At 43.1% G+C, this 17,362-nt stretch overlaps 1 protein-coding gene across 3 annotated transcripts in view; it reads left to right on the plus strand.

Moving 5' to 3' along the window:
- Positions 1–17,362, plus strand: part of macrod2 (mono-ADP ribosylhydrolase 2) — a 396,683-nt gene that overhangs the window by 120,753 nt on the left and 258,568 nt on the right. The window lies entirely within an intron of this gene.

The raw sequence follows: 17,362 nt of genomic DNA on the forward strand, positions 1-17,362 counted from the left end.
ATCAAAGCAGTGGAGGAAATCTGAGGCAGCCAACTGTGGTGTGGGCATAATGGGTAGACTCCAGAAGAACACTGCCGCCCAATCTCACTGTTCTTTCCTGAAATTTGACTTTTTACTGTGACATGATTGAAATAATCATTCTTCACCACAGTGATATGAAGAGGGTGTAGAGATGCACCCAGTTACATGTGGAATGTTAATTTTCCCCGTCCGGAGGGGGATTTTTGATGATACGTAGGAATGGTACGGCAATGAAATAAGGTCACTGCTTCAGCCTTATCTGTTTAGCCATCTGTGTTGGCTGTCACTTTAAATGTATGTCCTGACAGCCTTCAGTTGTACAGTGTGGTCCCAACTGGGATAGTAGGCCTCAGCACATCTGTCTAATACATGTATATAATCTATTTATTTAGAAAAAAAAAATGCTCTTATAGGGTGTATGTTGAAGGTCTATATGGCGATCAGGTGGAGCTCTGGGTTTGACTAGACAGTAGACACAGGTAGGGTGTATTTAGATGTGCTTGACTGGTTTTCAGCAGTTTGAAGTCTGGGTTTGTCCATTAATAGCTTAACTTTAAGCTTTTATTGTGCTTTTTTCTTTACAGTCTGTAGCTGTCATCAACTCTAGTTATGTTCACCTCTGCTCTGCTGCGCTGCATGTCTGAGGCTCCACCCCGCCCTTCATGAAACACAGACACAGCAGAGAAACAGACAAATTAGCATGACTTTCACTGACAAAAAAAACGCATGAGTGACTTTCACGAGCTGAAATGAAACGGGTTCACATGAACTACGTAAATAAATAGTCGGGTCCCGTTGGCGCCCTCCTAAGACAGTAGTAGAGGAAACACTTCTGTGTATTTATTTGGCCACCGTTGCACATTTGTTTGTTTTCTCTAAGCTAATTCAGGCACTGATGTGGGTGGATGTGTAAAACTTATACTGCATTTGCTGCTATTTTACCTGCCAAACATCCAAATTACACCGTCCTGCTATAGAGAAGTTTTAGAAATTGGTTTATAAAAAAAAAAAAAAAAAAAAACTGGCATGTTTCAAGAGATACTGCGCCTTGCAAGACAATGCTTGTGTATTATATATTTCTTTAGTTATAAAAGTTTACCATCTGGCAAATATGAGTCATCAGATGCAAAGAATGGGCATGAAGCAACTTCAAAGCCACCGCATAGTTAAGTGCTCAGTGCACATGGTGTCCCTTAGAGCGTATATATAGATTTGTTGGAACCTTATTCACATCTAATCATGCAGGTTGGAGTGGCCCTTATCTCATCTGATAGGCACTCTGATACATGGTTAAGACTGCAAACTTGCAGTGTGGGATCCCAATCTATCAGCTACACGGTGAGGCCCTCGCCGCACAACCGCTCCAAGAATCTCTGTGATTGAGAGCAGAGGTCGCAAACACGTCTCCATAACCAAGCCAGGCTCTGTAAAGCAGGGTATCTTGATTGGTGTCTGTCATTGCTGCAGCCGACTTTCAGTATTGATTCACCACATGCAGAGAAACACAAGAGGCAATTTTCTTTGCTATTATATTTTCATTATTGTTATTTTGTAGCAAATCACCTTCTTACACTTCTTCAAATCTTGGCCTTGTTGATTGATCCAGTTTCTTCTCCAACTAATAATAGCTGTTACAGATTGCTGTGTTTCTCCACAGCAGCAACAAAAGTAAAGTTGAATTTGCGTCTGTCAGCACTGAAACGTGAGATCTTATGTGTCAATTAATGTCATACATCGCAAGAAAACATTTCAGTTGATTGTGACCTGCAGCTGTGCCTATTAACTCCAGAGGAATTCTAATTGTAGCGGGTGCCATTTTTTTTTTTTTTTTTTAGAGCAAAGGCTCTTTTCAGTCTTAATTGACTCCCAGCGATGCAGTTCCTGCCAAGTTGCTGGCACAAGATACAAGGCCAATTAACTCCAAAATGCTGCGACTTACATTTTTTGTGTTAATAATGACCACAAGTCACAAGTGTGTCATTTTATGATTTGTTATATTTGCATTCTTGTGAGACGTGTTTGTTATTTTAAGCTGTGGTTCAGAATGATGATTAGAACCAGAGACAGTCTATCTACCAGAGAGCTGAACATTTTATTTTCCCCTTAAAACAAAGCTCTACGCCGATTGTCTTTTATCTGCATGAGGCCAAGAGGGGTTTTTATCTCCCAGTGTCTTTATCACGCGAAGGTGGCTGCTAAACCTGCAAAACTGTTCTGTGTGCCGTCACCCGGCCCACCCGCTCTGCCTCTATCTGGGGTTTGGCACGTGAAGACCTCCTGCCTCGGTGGTGGCGAGGATCGATGTGAAGAGGAGATGTGCTCTCATATAGGGCCCTTCTTATCTCCCAGCTGTCTTCTCAGGGCTCTGCAGAGGGGCAGCTTCACAACAGGATGATCCATCATGTTGGCCTCACACACCTGAGCCATGCTCAGTTCTCCCAGTTCTGGAGGTGGGCCTCCTGCCAGTGTGTGAAAACTGGACAAAAGTCTTCACTTTATGGAAGTTGGTTTACCACCTACACACTTCTGGGAGTGCTGCTGGCTTTGCCTGGCCTTTAAGGATTTTTTTTTAATTATTTCCGTATATATATATATATATATATATATATTGGGAGAATGGTCTTAACTTCCCTGTGTATCGCAATAATTCAAGTTTGATATGTAGTCTCAGCAAAACAGACAGGTGATTGTTTTGTTGGCTTGGAGCCAGAGAGTCTTAAAAAAAAGATGGAAAATGTGGAAGTAAAGCAATAGGTGAGATTTTTTTTTTGTACCCAGAAAACATTTTTTTTCTTTTTCATTTCTAGCATTAGTTATGGAGACAAAAAAGATTCTTATGCCCCGATGCTCTATTAAATCCTTAGAAATCACTGATGGGAATTGTCTCTGGGTTGCACGTCTTCAGTATTATGTACACAATGGGGTTAACCAAAATAGTACTGTTATCTACGTTAGACATGTCGGTCTCACCGGGATTCCAAACATACATAGAGGGAAATAACAATGATCTCTGATAATAGCACACCAAATGAGGCCTCTGTGAATAGAGGGTAATTATGAAAGGTACCAGGTTGCTCGTGTGGTGTGTGTGTCGCAGCATGGCTGGATGCTGGCACAGTCCCAAAAGAATAGACCTAATGTAAACATCATGTTGTCTATCCTGCCTTTCTCCCCCCATTTGTCTTTTTTTTTTCGCCCACACCCACACACACCAACACCGACACAAACACAAGCATTCAAGCGCACTCTGAGCCATGTAATGATACCATGAAGGCCTGTGTAGCCAGAGAGAGGGAGCTCCACTCGCCTTTGATGTCTCCATCCAGGAGGGGAATTGGCTCATTAGCATTCTAACCAGAACCGTTGCCCATTTAGCACTCGGCTTTAACTAGACCACCCAAACAAATCGTTCTTCTCAGGTTGGGCCTCCTCTCTCCGCTCCAGCTGAGCGACGGGGCACTCGCACGGCTGTTTTGTGTGTCCTGACTCGGGCTAATTTAACCCCGGGCTGCTAACGCTCACTGAGCTCACCAGTCTTTGTCATTGCTTACATAATATAGGCTGAAGCGCTGTGGGCCCTCAGCCCCCCCCCCCGCCCCCCGCCCCCCGCCCCCTTCCCATAAGTTTCCTAAACAGTGCAAGTCATGGCAAGTACCAACACATTATAAAAACATGAGATTAATTATGCTCTTTGTCATTTTGCCCCACTGTGGTGGTGCTCGTGGTTCTTTGCCGTCTCTGAAGATGTCATGAGATGTACAGTGGACTCACGATGACATGACATGGCAAAGCTTAGTCGCTCTCCTGTTGTTTATTACAATTCAAAATTACATAAGGAATATAATGTAGTGCTAGCTCTGACCTTTGAGTAAGATGTAAAAAAAAATGTGTGCTTATTTATCTGACCACAGAAACACAACTTTAGCTGCACATTCAGCAGAGCTATATAGTAACTGCAGGACTGGCTCTTACCACAACACAGGGCTCCAGTATGCTTAAAGAAGACAATGTATTCAGTTTCAGACATGTTTGGATAATCCTTTATCAAGATTCCTAAGTGCTTCACTCTGCTTATCTCTATCTCCATTCGTTATGCAAAGAGCTCTGTTTTCTTTTCCTGTCACCTCCAGGTGAACCATTATCCTCAGCCTGGGTCCTGCCCGAGGCTTGTTTATTGAGCAGTTTGGAGGTGACGGGGGCATGGCGCTCCGCTCAAAGGGGTGGGGGGTGGGGGTGGGGGAGAGGGGTGTAGATGGAGATATAGGATGGTGTTGTGTGACGGTTTGGACTGGATGGCCTTTCGCAGCTCCACCAGAAGCCCCCGAATTAACCACTCAGAGATTACATATTATTCTCATAACTCATATATTGCACACTACGCTTGACTGATGGTCCTCAGTTCACAGATGGTAGTAACAGCCATTAGCATAACTTATGACACAGATAGCGTATTTCCCCACGGAGTAGCCTAAATAATGTAAAATGATAAATTGAATGCAAAGATTCTGCAGTCGGCGGGGTACCCTTGGGATTTACTTATCTCCTCATATTTAGAGGGGAGTTAGTTACACTCCGATCTCGGCCCGCTTCGTAGTTGTGCCATAATGTCCCATGTGCTTTTAAAGTGTGTTTGAGGTGGCGCTGATACAGTATGTGTGTCTCTTCTTCCTGTTTGGGAGTAACCCTGCTGTTAGGAACACAAAATATTCGAATATGTATGTGAGTCAAAGAAGGTGCTCCATATTTATAAGTGTTTCTCATTCCAGTCGGCTCAAGACAGGGGTTTACATTCAGACTCTTAATGCTTGCTTTTCATAGCGCCATCCAACATATGGGTGTGCCCTCTTCCATCGGTGTGAGCTGGTGATATTCATTTAAATAATTAAGATTAACAAAACAAAACAAAACAAAAAATCCTTATTTGAATTGGCCTCATTTTTGCATAAGCAGACAAGTAATTTTGCAAATTGCACTTAGTGAAATTATAAAACAACTTGACTCTACAAATTCAAAGTGAAGGGAACTTTTACGTGAGGGGTCTGTATTAACACCGCATTGTACGCTAGCACTCAATTGTTGTGTTGCCTTAATTAAATGTGAAGCTCAGTACACTGACTGGATAATAATCAAGAAAGCCACAACACACCACTTATCTCACTGGCAAGTGGAGCTGCATCAGAAAAGTTGATTCTGTGTTTCACAGGAAGGTGATGAAAAGTGACCATTATTCTGTGTACAGCGAGGTGTCAACCACCTCAGGCATCTCAGTGGATAGCTAAGAGGAAGCATCAGTCATTATATTGAAAAATTATCATGTGAGATGTATCCCCGTGCTGTCATCTCCCCGCACCAAATTATTCCAGAGCTGACGTAATTTAGAGGACATTCCATTGAAATTAGCAGGACAAGGTCATCTGATGCTCTGCAGTTTGCTAAATAATGATGTAAATGACATTCTGTGTGAAAGATCTCTCTCTCTCATGCCATCTCTGCCTTCCTGCTGCCACCACAGAGACCAGTCACCATGAACACCCCCCTCCCCCTCCTCCTCTACCTCCTCCTCCCATCATCAATGATGGATGGACTAATTGATGCAGAGTGATTGGGCCATTCATTTTATCCTACAACAGTGGGTTCCATATTTGGGGTTAGCGTTGCATTTTAATGGGACGGGACGAAGAAATGACAAAGGAGTCAATGAATCCTACCGGAAAAGAGGGGACAGGGTGAGAGACAGTTCTAAAAAAAAAATGTAGAGACAAAAGGAGTCTTATAAGGAGTCAATATGAGCAGCCGTAACGGGACTGGTCAGTTGTGTAATGCTGCCCTTACGAGACATAAGGAAGTGTTGTGAGGAGTTTATGAGGAGGTGTGTAGTGTGTATCCGCGGCGAAGGGCGAGCGAGAGGAGCACATAGCTTCCACGTGTATCCTCCTCTTAGTCCATGAATCATTCATCTCTGTCCCCATGTATAAATCAAGCTGCCGGCCGTTGCCTGCGGCAGTCATGTCATTAGCTAGTTGACGGCATCACTTGATCTCTGGCACCGCAGTGCGGGTGAGCGAAAGGGTCTAACTTTAAACAGCGCACATATCAGCATATCAAACTGGATGGAGCCTCGGCTGTCTGGCTGCTGTGTAGCGAGCTTTCTGGAGCTAACCAGGGCCACACAGAGACACGCTCACTCAAAGAGATGTTTCTCCTCTGACACTCACAGTTGGACTTTTCTGTCAAAACGATGGTTTTCTGAAAACCACTCTAGTTGTGTGTGGAGCTGTCAGAAAGTGTCTGTATGACGCACGTTGTATTTTTGATTGTCGTTGATTATTCTTGAAAGCCGTAGTTTCTCCTGTTTGTGTAAAACAGATTTTTTTTTTTTTTTTACATTAATTTGAATTAGTGTTTGCGTTTTGGAATTTTGCATAAGTTGACTACAAAGCTAGATCAAATACACATTTTCTTCCCCTTTGTTTGGCCTTAAAGAGTGTTAAAACATGCCATTTACAGCCTGTTTTTTTGCCCACAGTGCATTTAAGAATCTGAGAGACTCGGGGGGGGGGGGGGGGAGATGGGGTTGTATCTCTCTGATGGAGAATTGCACCAGAGATCCTCAGCGCCCTAACCACCTATTTTCAGTATCATTTTCAGGCTGACAGAGTCTCGCATGCCTTTCACCACTGAGGGGTCATTTCAGGTGGAGTGCTTTACTCCTCTAGATTCTCTCCCAGCGTATATTGAACCAGAGGACTGAGAAAGCCTGGAGTCTTATCGGGTTGAAATGCTAGCACTGCCAGTCTTTGAGTGCCTTTACATTTCTGCTATTTGATTATAACGTGTTTAAATTATCATTAATCAAGTTTATAAGAGATTGTTTTGAAACTACTGGTCCATACATTCTTGCGAGAACCTTTTTTTTTTTTTTTTTTTTTTGCTTTTGCAGGAAATCATGCAGAAGGCTATCTTGAATTCGGAGAATCATTTAGCTGAAAATAAATATCGTAATATTGCAGTCGCGTCCTCTCCTTCCCTCAGGGTTGCTGCTGTAAACATATTGCAGCTGCTTGTTTTATTTTGTGTTTGACCTCTGCAGCCTCTCTCACTCTGTTTTGTGCTCCCTCGCTCTCACTGTCTAAGAGGAAGAGTGATATTTTGCAATCGCACAACACGTCTATTCCAACCACTTATTCATTCACTTGCTTTTGTACAACAAATGACTTTCACTCTGGTTTAAGACTCGTCCACCTTAATCTGTCACCCCTCATTGTACCCAAAGTGAAAATACAACCGCAGGGCTTGAGAAGTGGGCAAGAAAGTGTCAATTTAGTTCTCTTCCACATTGCATCACGCATGACCTCCTCCCGTACCTTGACCCCCCCCCCCCTCTTGTCCACCAGTATTTCTGGGTCAGTTGTTAAGATTTTAGACAACTCAAAGCATTACCAACCCCAGTGTCAGAGCACATTTGTATCCTGCACTTTATTGCGGCTGTTTTGGGGGGTGGATGCTGCACACACTTCACTGCACTGTCAATTTCCTTTTGCGTGCATGTGTCTGCATGTATCACTTATATGTATCCCTCTGACTGTGCGCTCTCATGGCGGTGTGTGTGCGTGAGTGTGCACGCATTTGCTTGCACGATGGCATGTCTGCCTGCCTGTCTGAATTTAAAAGTGTGTGTGTGTGTGTGCGTGTGTGTGCGTGCGTGTGTGTGTGTGCGCGCGCCTGTGTGATTCTTTTTCTGGGATAACTGGATGCTGAGCTGTCTTGTCAGTTGACTCAGTGGTCAGTTTTGGTCCTGCTGCCCCCAGCAATGCACGATGGACTGATGAGATGTGACAGATGGGGACAGTTCTTAGCAAGGCACTACCCCGTCCCGTAGTCGCACCAATCATGGCAAGGCTATTACAAGGACATCACATGATGCTACGGGAGCTTACGCACACATGCTCACACGTGATTCAGAGGCGGCTGACGTGCCAGTATACCAATCATATGAAACCCAGTTATTTTGAAAACCGTTACTCGGATTGCATGTGGTAGAAATTTTTACAAAGTGTATGTTAAAAGGACACGAGACAGGTGGGACAAAAGGCAAACAAAAGGGTAGAAATACACATCCCAACATCTAATGAAATCAGGTTTCCTGATGTAGAACCTTAACCGAACACCGAGCGGTTCTGCATCAAAACTACGGGTTCTGACGACGTTGCAGTTTTAATAGAATTGAACTCCTTAACACAGGTATTTCCTCCATGCCATCTTCTCTTTAATAGTGATGAAGGTAATTGAAGGCCCAGTAGAAATCAATGAAAGAAATTAGTACTACATTGCCATTAAGCAGAGCCAATAAATCAATAAATAGCTCCAGGGCCAGGTGGAATAACCTCGCCATCAACTTTCAACAAAAAAAGAAGTTTGAAAATCTTTATATGAATACTGCATACAGCACATACTTAAAAGAAGTGTGTTACTGTTGTTTCATTGTGGTTTTCAGTGCACGACCCTGAGGTGGTATAGTTTCTCCCTTTGTTTCCAGTTGCAATTGTTTTTAAACATGATTGTTTTTGTCATTTTTTCCTGTTTTCAGATAGCTCAGTGTAGACAAACAGGAAATGTAGGAAAAGAGAGCAGGGGGATGACATGCAGTAAAGACTCAGCTCCAGGGTAATTGAACCCGGGGACTCAGCACTGACAATATTTGCACCCATGTGCTCTTTGCCCTCACCACCCGGCTGTCGGGTCCTGACCTGTTTCAGTTTTCAACACGAGACCACACAGTGCTGGTGGGAGGGAAGCAACACAGATCATTAATACCGTGTAGGTGTGGTAGTTCATTTTTGTTTAATCATTACAATTACTAAATTACTGAGCTGCATTGTGAGATGTAAATGTACCGTGTACCATTCTGCTATGTTGACTCTAGCTGGTTCATTGATCTTAACCGCAGAGGTGCAGTATATATATGCACAATTGGTGTTTTGCACTGCCGAAATAGTTCATGCCCACAAACCACTATCCATGACAATAGCATTAATAAACAAACACACAGCACTCTATCTGCTCTGAAGTACCTGAAGTTTCCAGTAGCACAGAGGTGGTGTTTAAATCTGAGGCTTGTGTGTGACAGTGCGCTGATAATGAGTCTTTGAAGCAGCTGTGGGTGTAAAGCAACCAGAATATTCACGTGAACATCTCTAAAGTGCTGGTTGGCTGCTGATTAGTGGCACTTCTTTGACACTTCTTGTGCAGAGACTGACCTGCTACGGTGGCCTTTTGCCAACTCGTAACAAACTGTCAAGCTTTCTGCATCTCTCACGGGGCAGCCTAGTTAGCTGTGTCTGACAGGCCACTTGCCTACAAGGAAGGTTTGAGCCCAGGGAGGGCAGAGCAAGCTCCAGAGGAAAGCTGTCATATTTTTTGTCAGACCACAAGGAAGAGGAGGTGTTTCTCGCTTCCTCTCTTCCTCTCCCTCTCTGTCTCCTTCTCACCCTCTATCTATCTTTCTCTCTGTATCTGCCTGTTCCCCTGGTGAAGATCGTTCACATTCCCAGTGCCTGTTATGCTCCTCTCAGCCTGACTGTGCAGAATAAACAGACGGGTGTCAGAGGATGAAACACCAAGCGTCCCCTAGGAGCAGGGCCCGTCGCTGCCTTAACCCCCTCACTGTTGCCTCCTAAGGGCCACAGCAGCAATCGTAGTATGCGAGCCGAGAGTGTCACCGAGACAAGTAGTCGGACCGAGGTGAAAGACGCTCCATGTGTCCTTCCTGAGGGAGAGATGAGCGTTTATACCGTAGGGATGATGCCCGCCACTCCACCTAATCCTCTTTTCCCAGACACTTCATTATCACCCGCACACTGCAGTCGCAGTGTGTGCACTGACAGATCTCAGAGGAGAGGCACACGATGTCACGTAGAGAGAGAGACCGAGAGAGAGACAGAGAGAGAGACCGAGAGGAGAAGAAGAGAGAGGTGAGGAATAACTAGAGAGGAAAAAGGTGGTATGAAGAATAACGGAAGGATACGCCGAGTGAAAGGTGTGGTGGAGGTGGAGAACAGATGTCAGACATAGTGGGTGGTGGTGAGAGGAAAACAGTTTGCGTAATGTTTTCTCATTTTCTCAATGCCTATGTACATATATATATATATATTTTATATATTTTCACTACAGAGGGAAATAGCAGGTGGAACTTAAACTGTAGTTCAGTTAGCTTTACAGTTAAATAATAAGTGAAAATAACATCAAATTTTGTAAATAGAATAGACTAAAGATGCCATTTATATGTAGAATCCTGTTTATTCTGGGAGCACATCTTTAGAGGGCGAGGTTTCAGAATTTTAATTGAGTTGTAGGTATACACAAACCAATTAATACTGGTATATTTGTTCCTTTCTGTATTGGGCATGTGCAGAGGTGTCTGCTGGGAAGAAGATTCATTTCTTAGTGGGAGAGTGCGGCAAAGCTATTTGAGCCCACTGAAACATGTTGGCTCTCTACTGTGAGACTCGCATTAGCACATGCCATAATTGATGGAGGAGCATACTTAGCGGTAATAATGGGCACGGGCATTATGGGGGGTTGGTATCAAGACGTTATTTTCAGGAAGCTCTAATTAAGCTTTTTGCTATGGCTTTGGTGCAGCACCGACTGACTGACCGGCATCATCGCGACTGCTTCCTAAATCTCTGATAAACACTCCGCTTGCCAATCAGTTTGTTGTTGGCCTCCCATGCGCAGGGAAAATAAACAAGTTCGTCAAACAGTGAGAGGCAGAGCTCCTCTCCACTAACTCCAGTCCTGGCCCTGATGAAACAGAAATCAGCTCAGTACCATAGGGAGCCATTGTGTTTACAGGCAGTGGGAGGATGGACTGCCGCTAGCTCGGGGAGATGAGACCTTTTAAACCAGCTGGGACATTCCCACCACCAGCAAGCTCCACCTGTGAGACTGCAAACAAGAACATGTCCCTCCATGGCTGCTCGGGTGATCAACACCACACTGACACTTTCTCAAGGCTCTCCAATCGTCACAGCATTGAGAGGGCGGGTGCTGTGGCCGAAATAAATGAAAGCCTGTATATATGTAGGCGTGGGACTGTCTTTGTGGTGGGGGCACGAGAAAGCACACACAGCTGTAACATTGATTGTGGCTATAGTGTGTCTGTTTGACCCCCCCAGAAAGGTCAAGATGTGGGTGGGATTAGGGGTAAAAAGAAGAGGAAACTTTTGACCTTAATGTCACTTCTCCTTCAACTTTACCTCGTAGATCACTCGTCAGTCGTTTGAAATTTAATATTCGCTCCTTCAAAGTGCCTTGGCAACGCCCCAAAGATTAGGCACGAGCACCAATCCACAGTAGCTGTTTTCGACATGAAAAAGTGACACTGAAGGAAATACTGCAGGAGAGAGTGTGAATGCGAGCCCCAGCTGACAGCCCCCGCAACGTTTGTCTCGGTGGGCAGCGGAGAAAAACCTCACCAAGCGTGACAATAACAGAATGCCAAAACATGGATTGGGCCAAATGAGCTGTGAACGCAAACAAAGTAGCGAATTTGTTCTGTGGCGTTTGGGGTGGACATGTGTCCCCTCAGCATGTTAAATACTGCGCACGGTCTCACTGACAGACCGACACACAGGCAGCGGGAAAAAAGGATGAATAATTAAGGAAAGATAAAAGACATATGTCAGCCCATGGATGTGTATGTTAATGATTCTAACACTGTGGTGTTTGAGTGTGTTTTTATGCCGTCTCTTTGGAGCCCACATGAGATTTGTCATGCCTTATGGTGAATCTCTGAAGCGTGTGCTACACCAGTGGAGTGGTTGTTCTGTTTTGTCATCCTCCTGAGATTTATTCTTTTTATTTTTTACTTTAATATTAACCCATGAGTGTCAATACAATTTTGTGTGTGATCTTTGGGCTTCCCTGTTTGTATGCGCTCTCCGTGTTATTCCTGGACCAGGACTGTCACACTGTCTCTGTAGTCCTGAGTGTCTCTGCTGTTAAATGGTTTATTTACTGAGCCTTGATGAGATAAGAGCCCGGTGTTTTGGAATGTCTGTCTGCATCAGCATGCCTCTCTCTCTCTCTCTCTCTCTCTCTCTATGCTTCTTTTAAGTGCTGATTGGTCATTTGGCATCCGTCCCTCAACACCAAAATGGACTCTTAGAGTAACTCAGGAAGGCTATAAACATAAGCAGCTGATGGCAGGGCTACTCTGAAAGTAAAAGTAAAAACATCTTGATAATACGCAGCTCTTTCATTCACTCCGCTGGGCTGTTCTACAAATGCATTTCAAACTTTTAAGTGTGTTTCTGTTTAGACGGGAGCTTCGCAGTTTGCAGGGCGAGATTGTTGTGTCTATTGCATTATTTTATTCCCTCTCTCCCTGCATGTGAGACTGAGGAAGACCAGTTAAAGAGTCAAAAGAGCCCAACTGCATGGAAAACGGATCTGCGCTGGGTGGCTTGTTAATTCCCCGGCGTGCCTCCTGAGGTGAATCGCTCTCGATGCGGACGCTGCCTTTGATCATTCACAAAGCATGTCGCAGCAAGGACTGCACTGGCACCCAACAGATGGTCATTAAATCATGCGTTTTATTTTATTGGAGCTTTTTACATTCCTGCAAGATCTCTGTGCTTTTATTGCTGCCATTTAAAATGGCTACCATGCTGATTGGAAACATGCAGAGACTTTTAGTGAGTATGCCAACAGAACCGGTGGAAAAACAATGTGCACACTAGCATTGCTTTAATCCGAACACAACAGTCTTTCCTCTGTGCAGGGTTTATTTTATTCCTCGGCGTAGGTGTTAGACAGGATTAGCTTGTGAATTTTTTATTGATCACCGGAGGTGCTCTCAGTATTTACGGATGAATTCTTAAAAAAACATTTTTTTCCAGTACGTGTGGAAATGTGTTTAAGGTCTGCACTTAATGTAGGTACTGTGAAGGGTACTTTGATGTGCTCTGAGGAAGGCCACAGTTGAAAAGCCATCGAACCCCGTAGAGCCTCGTTCATCATCTGGTCAATAACGAGAAACTCTCACCTCGAGTCAACTGTGCTCCGAAAGCTTGTTAGTCTTAGTGTCAATCAGTAGCATGGAGACAGAAATGCCTGATTTCCTTTGCATGATTGGCTACTGAGCAGGACTGGAAGTCCACCTTTATGATGTATGTCGTCTGGTAGGCTTTTAAATCGCTGACCTCCACCAGCTACTTCAGTAAAGCAAGAAACAAATTATCAAATCTGCTCAAGTCCACTGTAGTTTGGATTTGAGGGCACAGAAGTGGAAAGCTTGAGAGGACAACTATGACAATCATAGGAGATAATGAAAAAGTATTGATGCAGAAGTTGTATGCAACTATATTTCATCTGCAAAGTGAGCCGGTGGGTTTGTGTTTCAGTAAGATTTTGTTGCTTATTGGATCAAACTTTAAATTTCCTCTGTGATATACTGTTTATTTCAGTATATATATTCAGAAGCAGAACTTTTTCTTTTTCTTTTTTCTGGCATCTCTTCACTTTTTTAAGAAAAGCTATTAAAATATTCTATATTGATTGTTTTTATCCATGTTTATAATCATCTGTTTATATATCCTCACACATCCACAGGCAGAAACACGTGTGACTTCCCCCTTTAACCTGCTCCAGCTTGGAAACACATTCATTTGCATCAAACGCAAATCTATTGCAGTTCTAACTGCAGCAAAAGACATCTTTTGAAGTAAACACCCACTCAAACGCCTACATCAAATCATCTTCTCGCAGTGAGAATTTAATTCCGCCATATAACCTTTGCCAATCCTTTTATATTAACAGGAAAGATGAGGGACAAAGGCGGTGTATTATATTGGGAAGAGGGCCAAAGTTCCTGACACGGCAATTTGCTGTCTTTTCTTTTGGGTGAGTCGTGACAATGGGCCGCTGTAGGCTCATTCGGGCTCTTGTGTACAGCAGTGTGAAAGCAGCTTGGCTTTTTGCCCCTGGGGTCAGCGCAGGGATCTCGAACACCACGACTGATGAGCACTAATCTGGCCTCCTCGGCAAACACAAGCCTTTCTCTGTAACCTTCAAGCCGTGAAACACAATTTACAGAAGCGGCGGGGAGTCAAGGGAACCGTGATGTCAACAAGCAAAAGGGGGAGGGGTTTCAGAGTGTACACAACACGCAGTCAGCACATTTATATGCAATGTAGCAATTTGATAATTCCCTGTTATTAATGGTAATCTGATGCAAAGTTAGAACAAACCTCTTCTTTTCCAACTTTTCATACCGGCTCTTTATATTTTAATGTAGAAGATCTCAGATACCGAAAGTGTTGAGGTGCTGGTGAAAGTAACCTTGTTAGATACCAGCAATAATCATTTAGAAGTGATTGATTATAATGTTTATCATTAATTCACAAAAGTGGTTGGTTATAGGACGAGTAAAACATCACTATTTCACAGGACAGAGTAACACAGTCGCATGCAGGCCAATGCAACATCTCTACGATGAATAATAGATCTGATCCAAATTGTTTTCCCCAATTGTTTGTCACGGAGGTGACGATTCATCTCTGTGGTAATTTCCAGGTTGTGGCTTGTGTTCGTGCTGTATTGCATTACATTATAGCGTATATTGGTATTTCTAACATCTCTACATCTATGCAAAAGAGGGTGGGCAAACATTAGAAACAACTTGAATAAAGCCTTACAATACAATGGAGCATTATTACACTAAGTTTTATTGCAGTATTTGTTGCAAGTACTTTTTATTAGATTGTTCTCCTTTGTGCATTATAAGTAGTGTATATGTTGTATATGGATTTAGTTTCTCCAATGTCTAGTAAAATAACTAAATATCATAGAATCAGATGAGTAACTGCAAATATGACTGAATAATGCTTGAAAAGTTCCCAGATGTTCAGTAATAAGACTCCATCATTCTATTTAAAAAAACAAAATCTGTTAATTAGAACAAACAAGCTCTATACATGTGTATCGTTTAAGCTCAACCTATTGCATGTAAAAAAAAAAAAAAAAAAATCCACTAAATGATTTCTAGATTTTATATTGTTGTTGCAGCACATCATCTTATCAGTAGTTTAATATTGACCATGTATGTTCTGTCTTCTTCCTTTAGTGACCGTTTTGGTGACTGCTTTGCGTTAACTCCTTATTTGATCTTCATGAAAATGTCTGCACCGGCATATATCTGTTAGGAGCAGCACTCCTCTCGTGCAGCTAATACTGAAGTTGATTAAAGAATTTAAATGGTCCATTTAACCCCTAACGCAGGCGAGACCTACCTGTGTGATAGTACCATTACTTTGCAGTAATTCCTGCAGGCAGAAACTCAAATTGATCCCCCCTCAGCCATCAGGAAGTTTTAGTGCTGCTGTGTGTGTGCTCAAAACCCAGTTTAATAAAGCCAGCCGGTCATGAGCCGTTAAACCAGAGGAGAACAATAAATAAACAGACCTGCTCTGACCTCGTCTATATGCTTCCACCCCCCACTTCCTCCACCACACCTCTGTCCAGCCACATGGCGGATGTGCTCCATGTTGTGAGTCCAGAATCTCCACTCGACTGGCCTACAGCTGCAGGCACGTACTGGACCTCCTAAGTGCTACTATTAGGGAAGCATGACGGGGTGCTCCCCTTCTAAAGAGGACCTGATTATTTCCCTCAGGAAACACACACACATCATATTACGATGACATTTTTTTTTATTTTTCATTTTTTTTATTTCTAAAATGGTATGCATCATGGGACATAAGTGTTTTTATTATTATGCATAAGCAGAGTGGGAGGAATGCATTATGAGTCTGCCGCCACAACACGAGCCATCAGCGAGGCAGATTGATGTTGAGGGGCCTGGCCGATGGAGATAGAGTTTATCTGCTGCGGGCTGGGATATGAAATCTAATCACATGAGTGCCAGGTGAGGATGAGCAGCCACAGATGAGCCACTAACGCACACCATCACACTTGTATTCAACAAATGGCAAGGAATTTCTCTCTGCTGGGTTGAGACAGGCGATAAGCTTCAGACAAGAACTCGCTCGCTCCATAGATCTGTCTTTCAGGGAGTGCAAAGAGATACAGCATTAGAGAAAGAGGAGGACTGAGAAAAGGTTAGCTGTGGAAAATGAATAGGAACTTAAAATACTCTCAGCAGCCAAAAATAATGAATCTCCTTGGCCTATTTTTTTGCATTGTTGATTCTTTCTTCAGTCTTCGGCTGTGGTCACTGAGCAGCTTTTTAAAATCACAACACTTTGTAAGATAAGTGATGGTTATAAAACACTGTTTGAGTGAATGAGTAATGGCTTTTTATTTTGCATAATATGTCTTTCCAACACACACAAAAAAAGCTCCTTTTACGTGTGCGTTAACCAGAGGTTCACCCACGGCTCCAGACTACTACAGCTGGCAGGGCTTCAGTTTTATTGAAAGACACCACAAATTAGATTGTAGTGCTCCTCAGTCTTGCTCTAGTCCATCTTCTATATATTCTATATATATATATATATATATTTGAATCAAACAGTGGGAATTATCTCTGGTTTTCATGTCACCTGCATTCATTCTTCATTTTTAATTGTAAGACACTAACATCTTAACTGAGTCAGTTTCTTTCATGTATAGCTGACTGTAGCCCACAGGACACAGTGTAATTCTTAGTGTTAATGAATTGCTTGGATTTATCACATTAGGTGATATGGGTACCACAGAACTGCCTCTATGATTTTATGTTCATGCAGGAATTTATTTACCAGTGTAGATATATTAGTGGATGAAGATAAATGCATGCATGTAGCCCTGTGGTTGATGAGTCTCCTGGCTGCTCGGGACATTTCAGACCTAAATGAGCAGCAGCACACTCGGACAAGTAAAAGAAACAAAACAAAAAAACCATACAAAAGCCACAACAGATACAGATGTAAACATAGCTGTGTTTCTTTTTGGTTTGTTTTGTATTCTGCCCCCATATTTTCCCTCCAAATTTGAAAATGGAGGGCTGCAGTTTTTGTTGTAGCTGGCCTGTGCACGTTGTAGACCGCCACGTGTTTCCTCTGCTGCACATGGAGCTGCCTGCTGCTTCAGCTTCAGCAGGAGAGCAGAATGTGTACCACCTTCTGCAGCACCCTCCCTTAGAAGCGTGACGGTGAACCGTGATAGGAAATTAAGCATCAGAAACATACAAAGACGTTCTATCAGGTCTGTTACTGAATTAACAACTTAATACTATCAACCTATCCATGGTACAACATTTACACCTCAACAAGGCAACAGCATCAGTACTTTTAAATAGAGAAGTCCCAACATGTAATCACTTTTACTGGCAGTTGCA

The sequence above is a fragment of the Brachyistius frenatus genome, unplaced genomic scaffold (assembly GCF_029030835.1).
Source record: "Brachyistius frenatus isolate BFR_SWC_R1_liver_20210118 unplaced genomic scaffold, ASM2903083v1 Contig_8, whole genome shotgun sequence".
Classification (NCBI taxonomy): domain Eukaryota; kingdom Metazoa; phylum Chordata; class Actinopteri; family Embiotocidae; genus Brachyistius; species Brachyistius frenatus.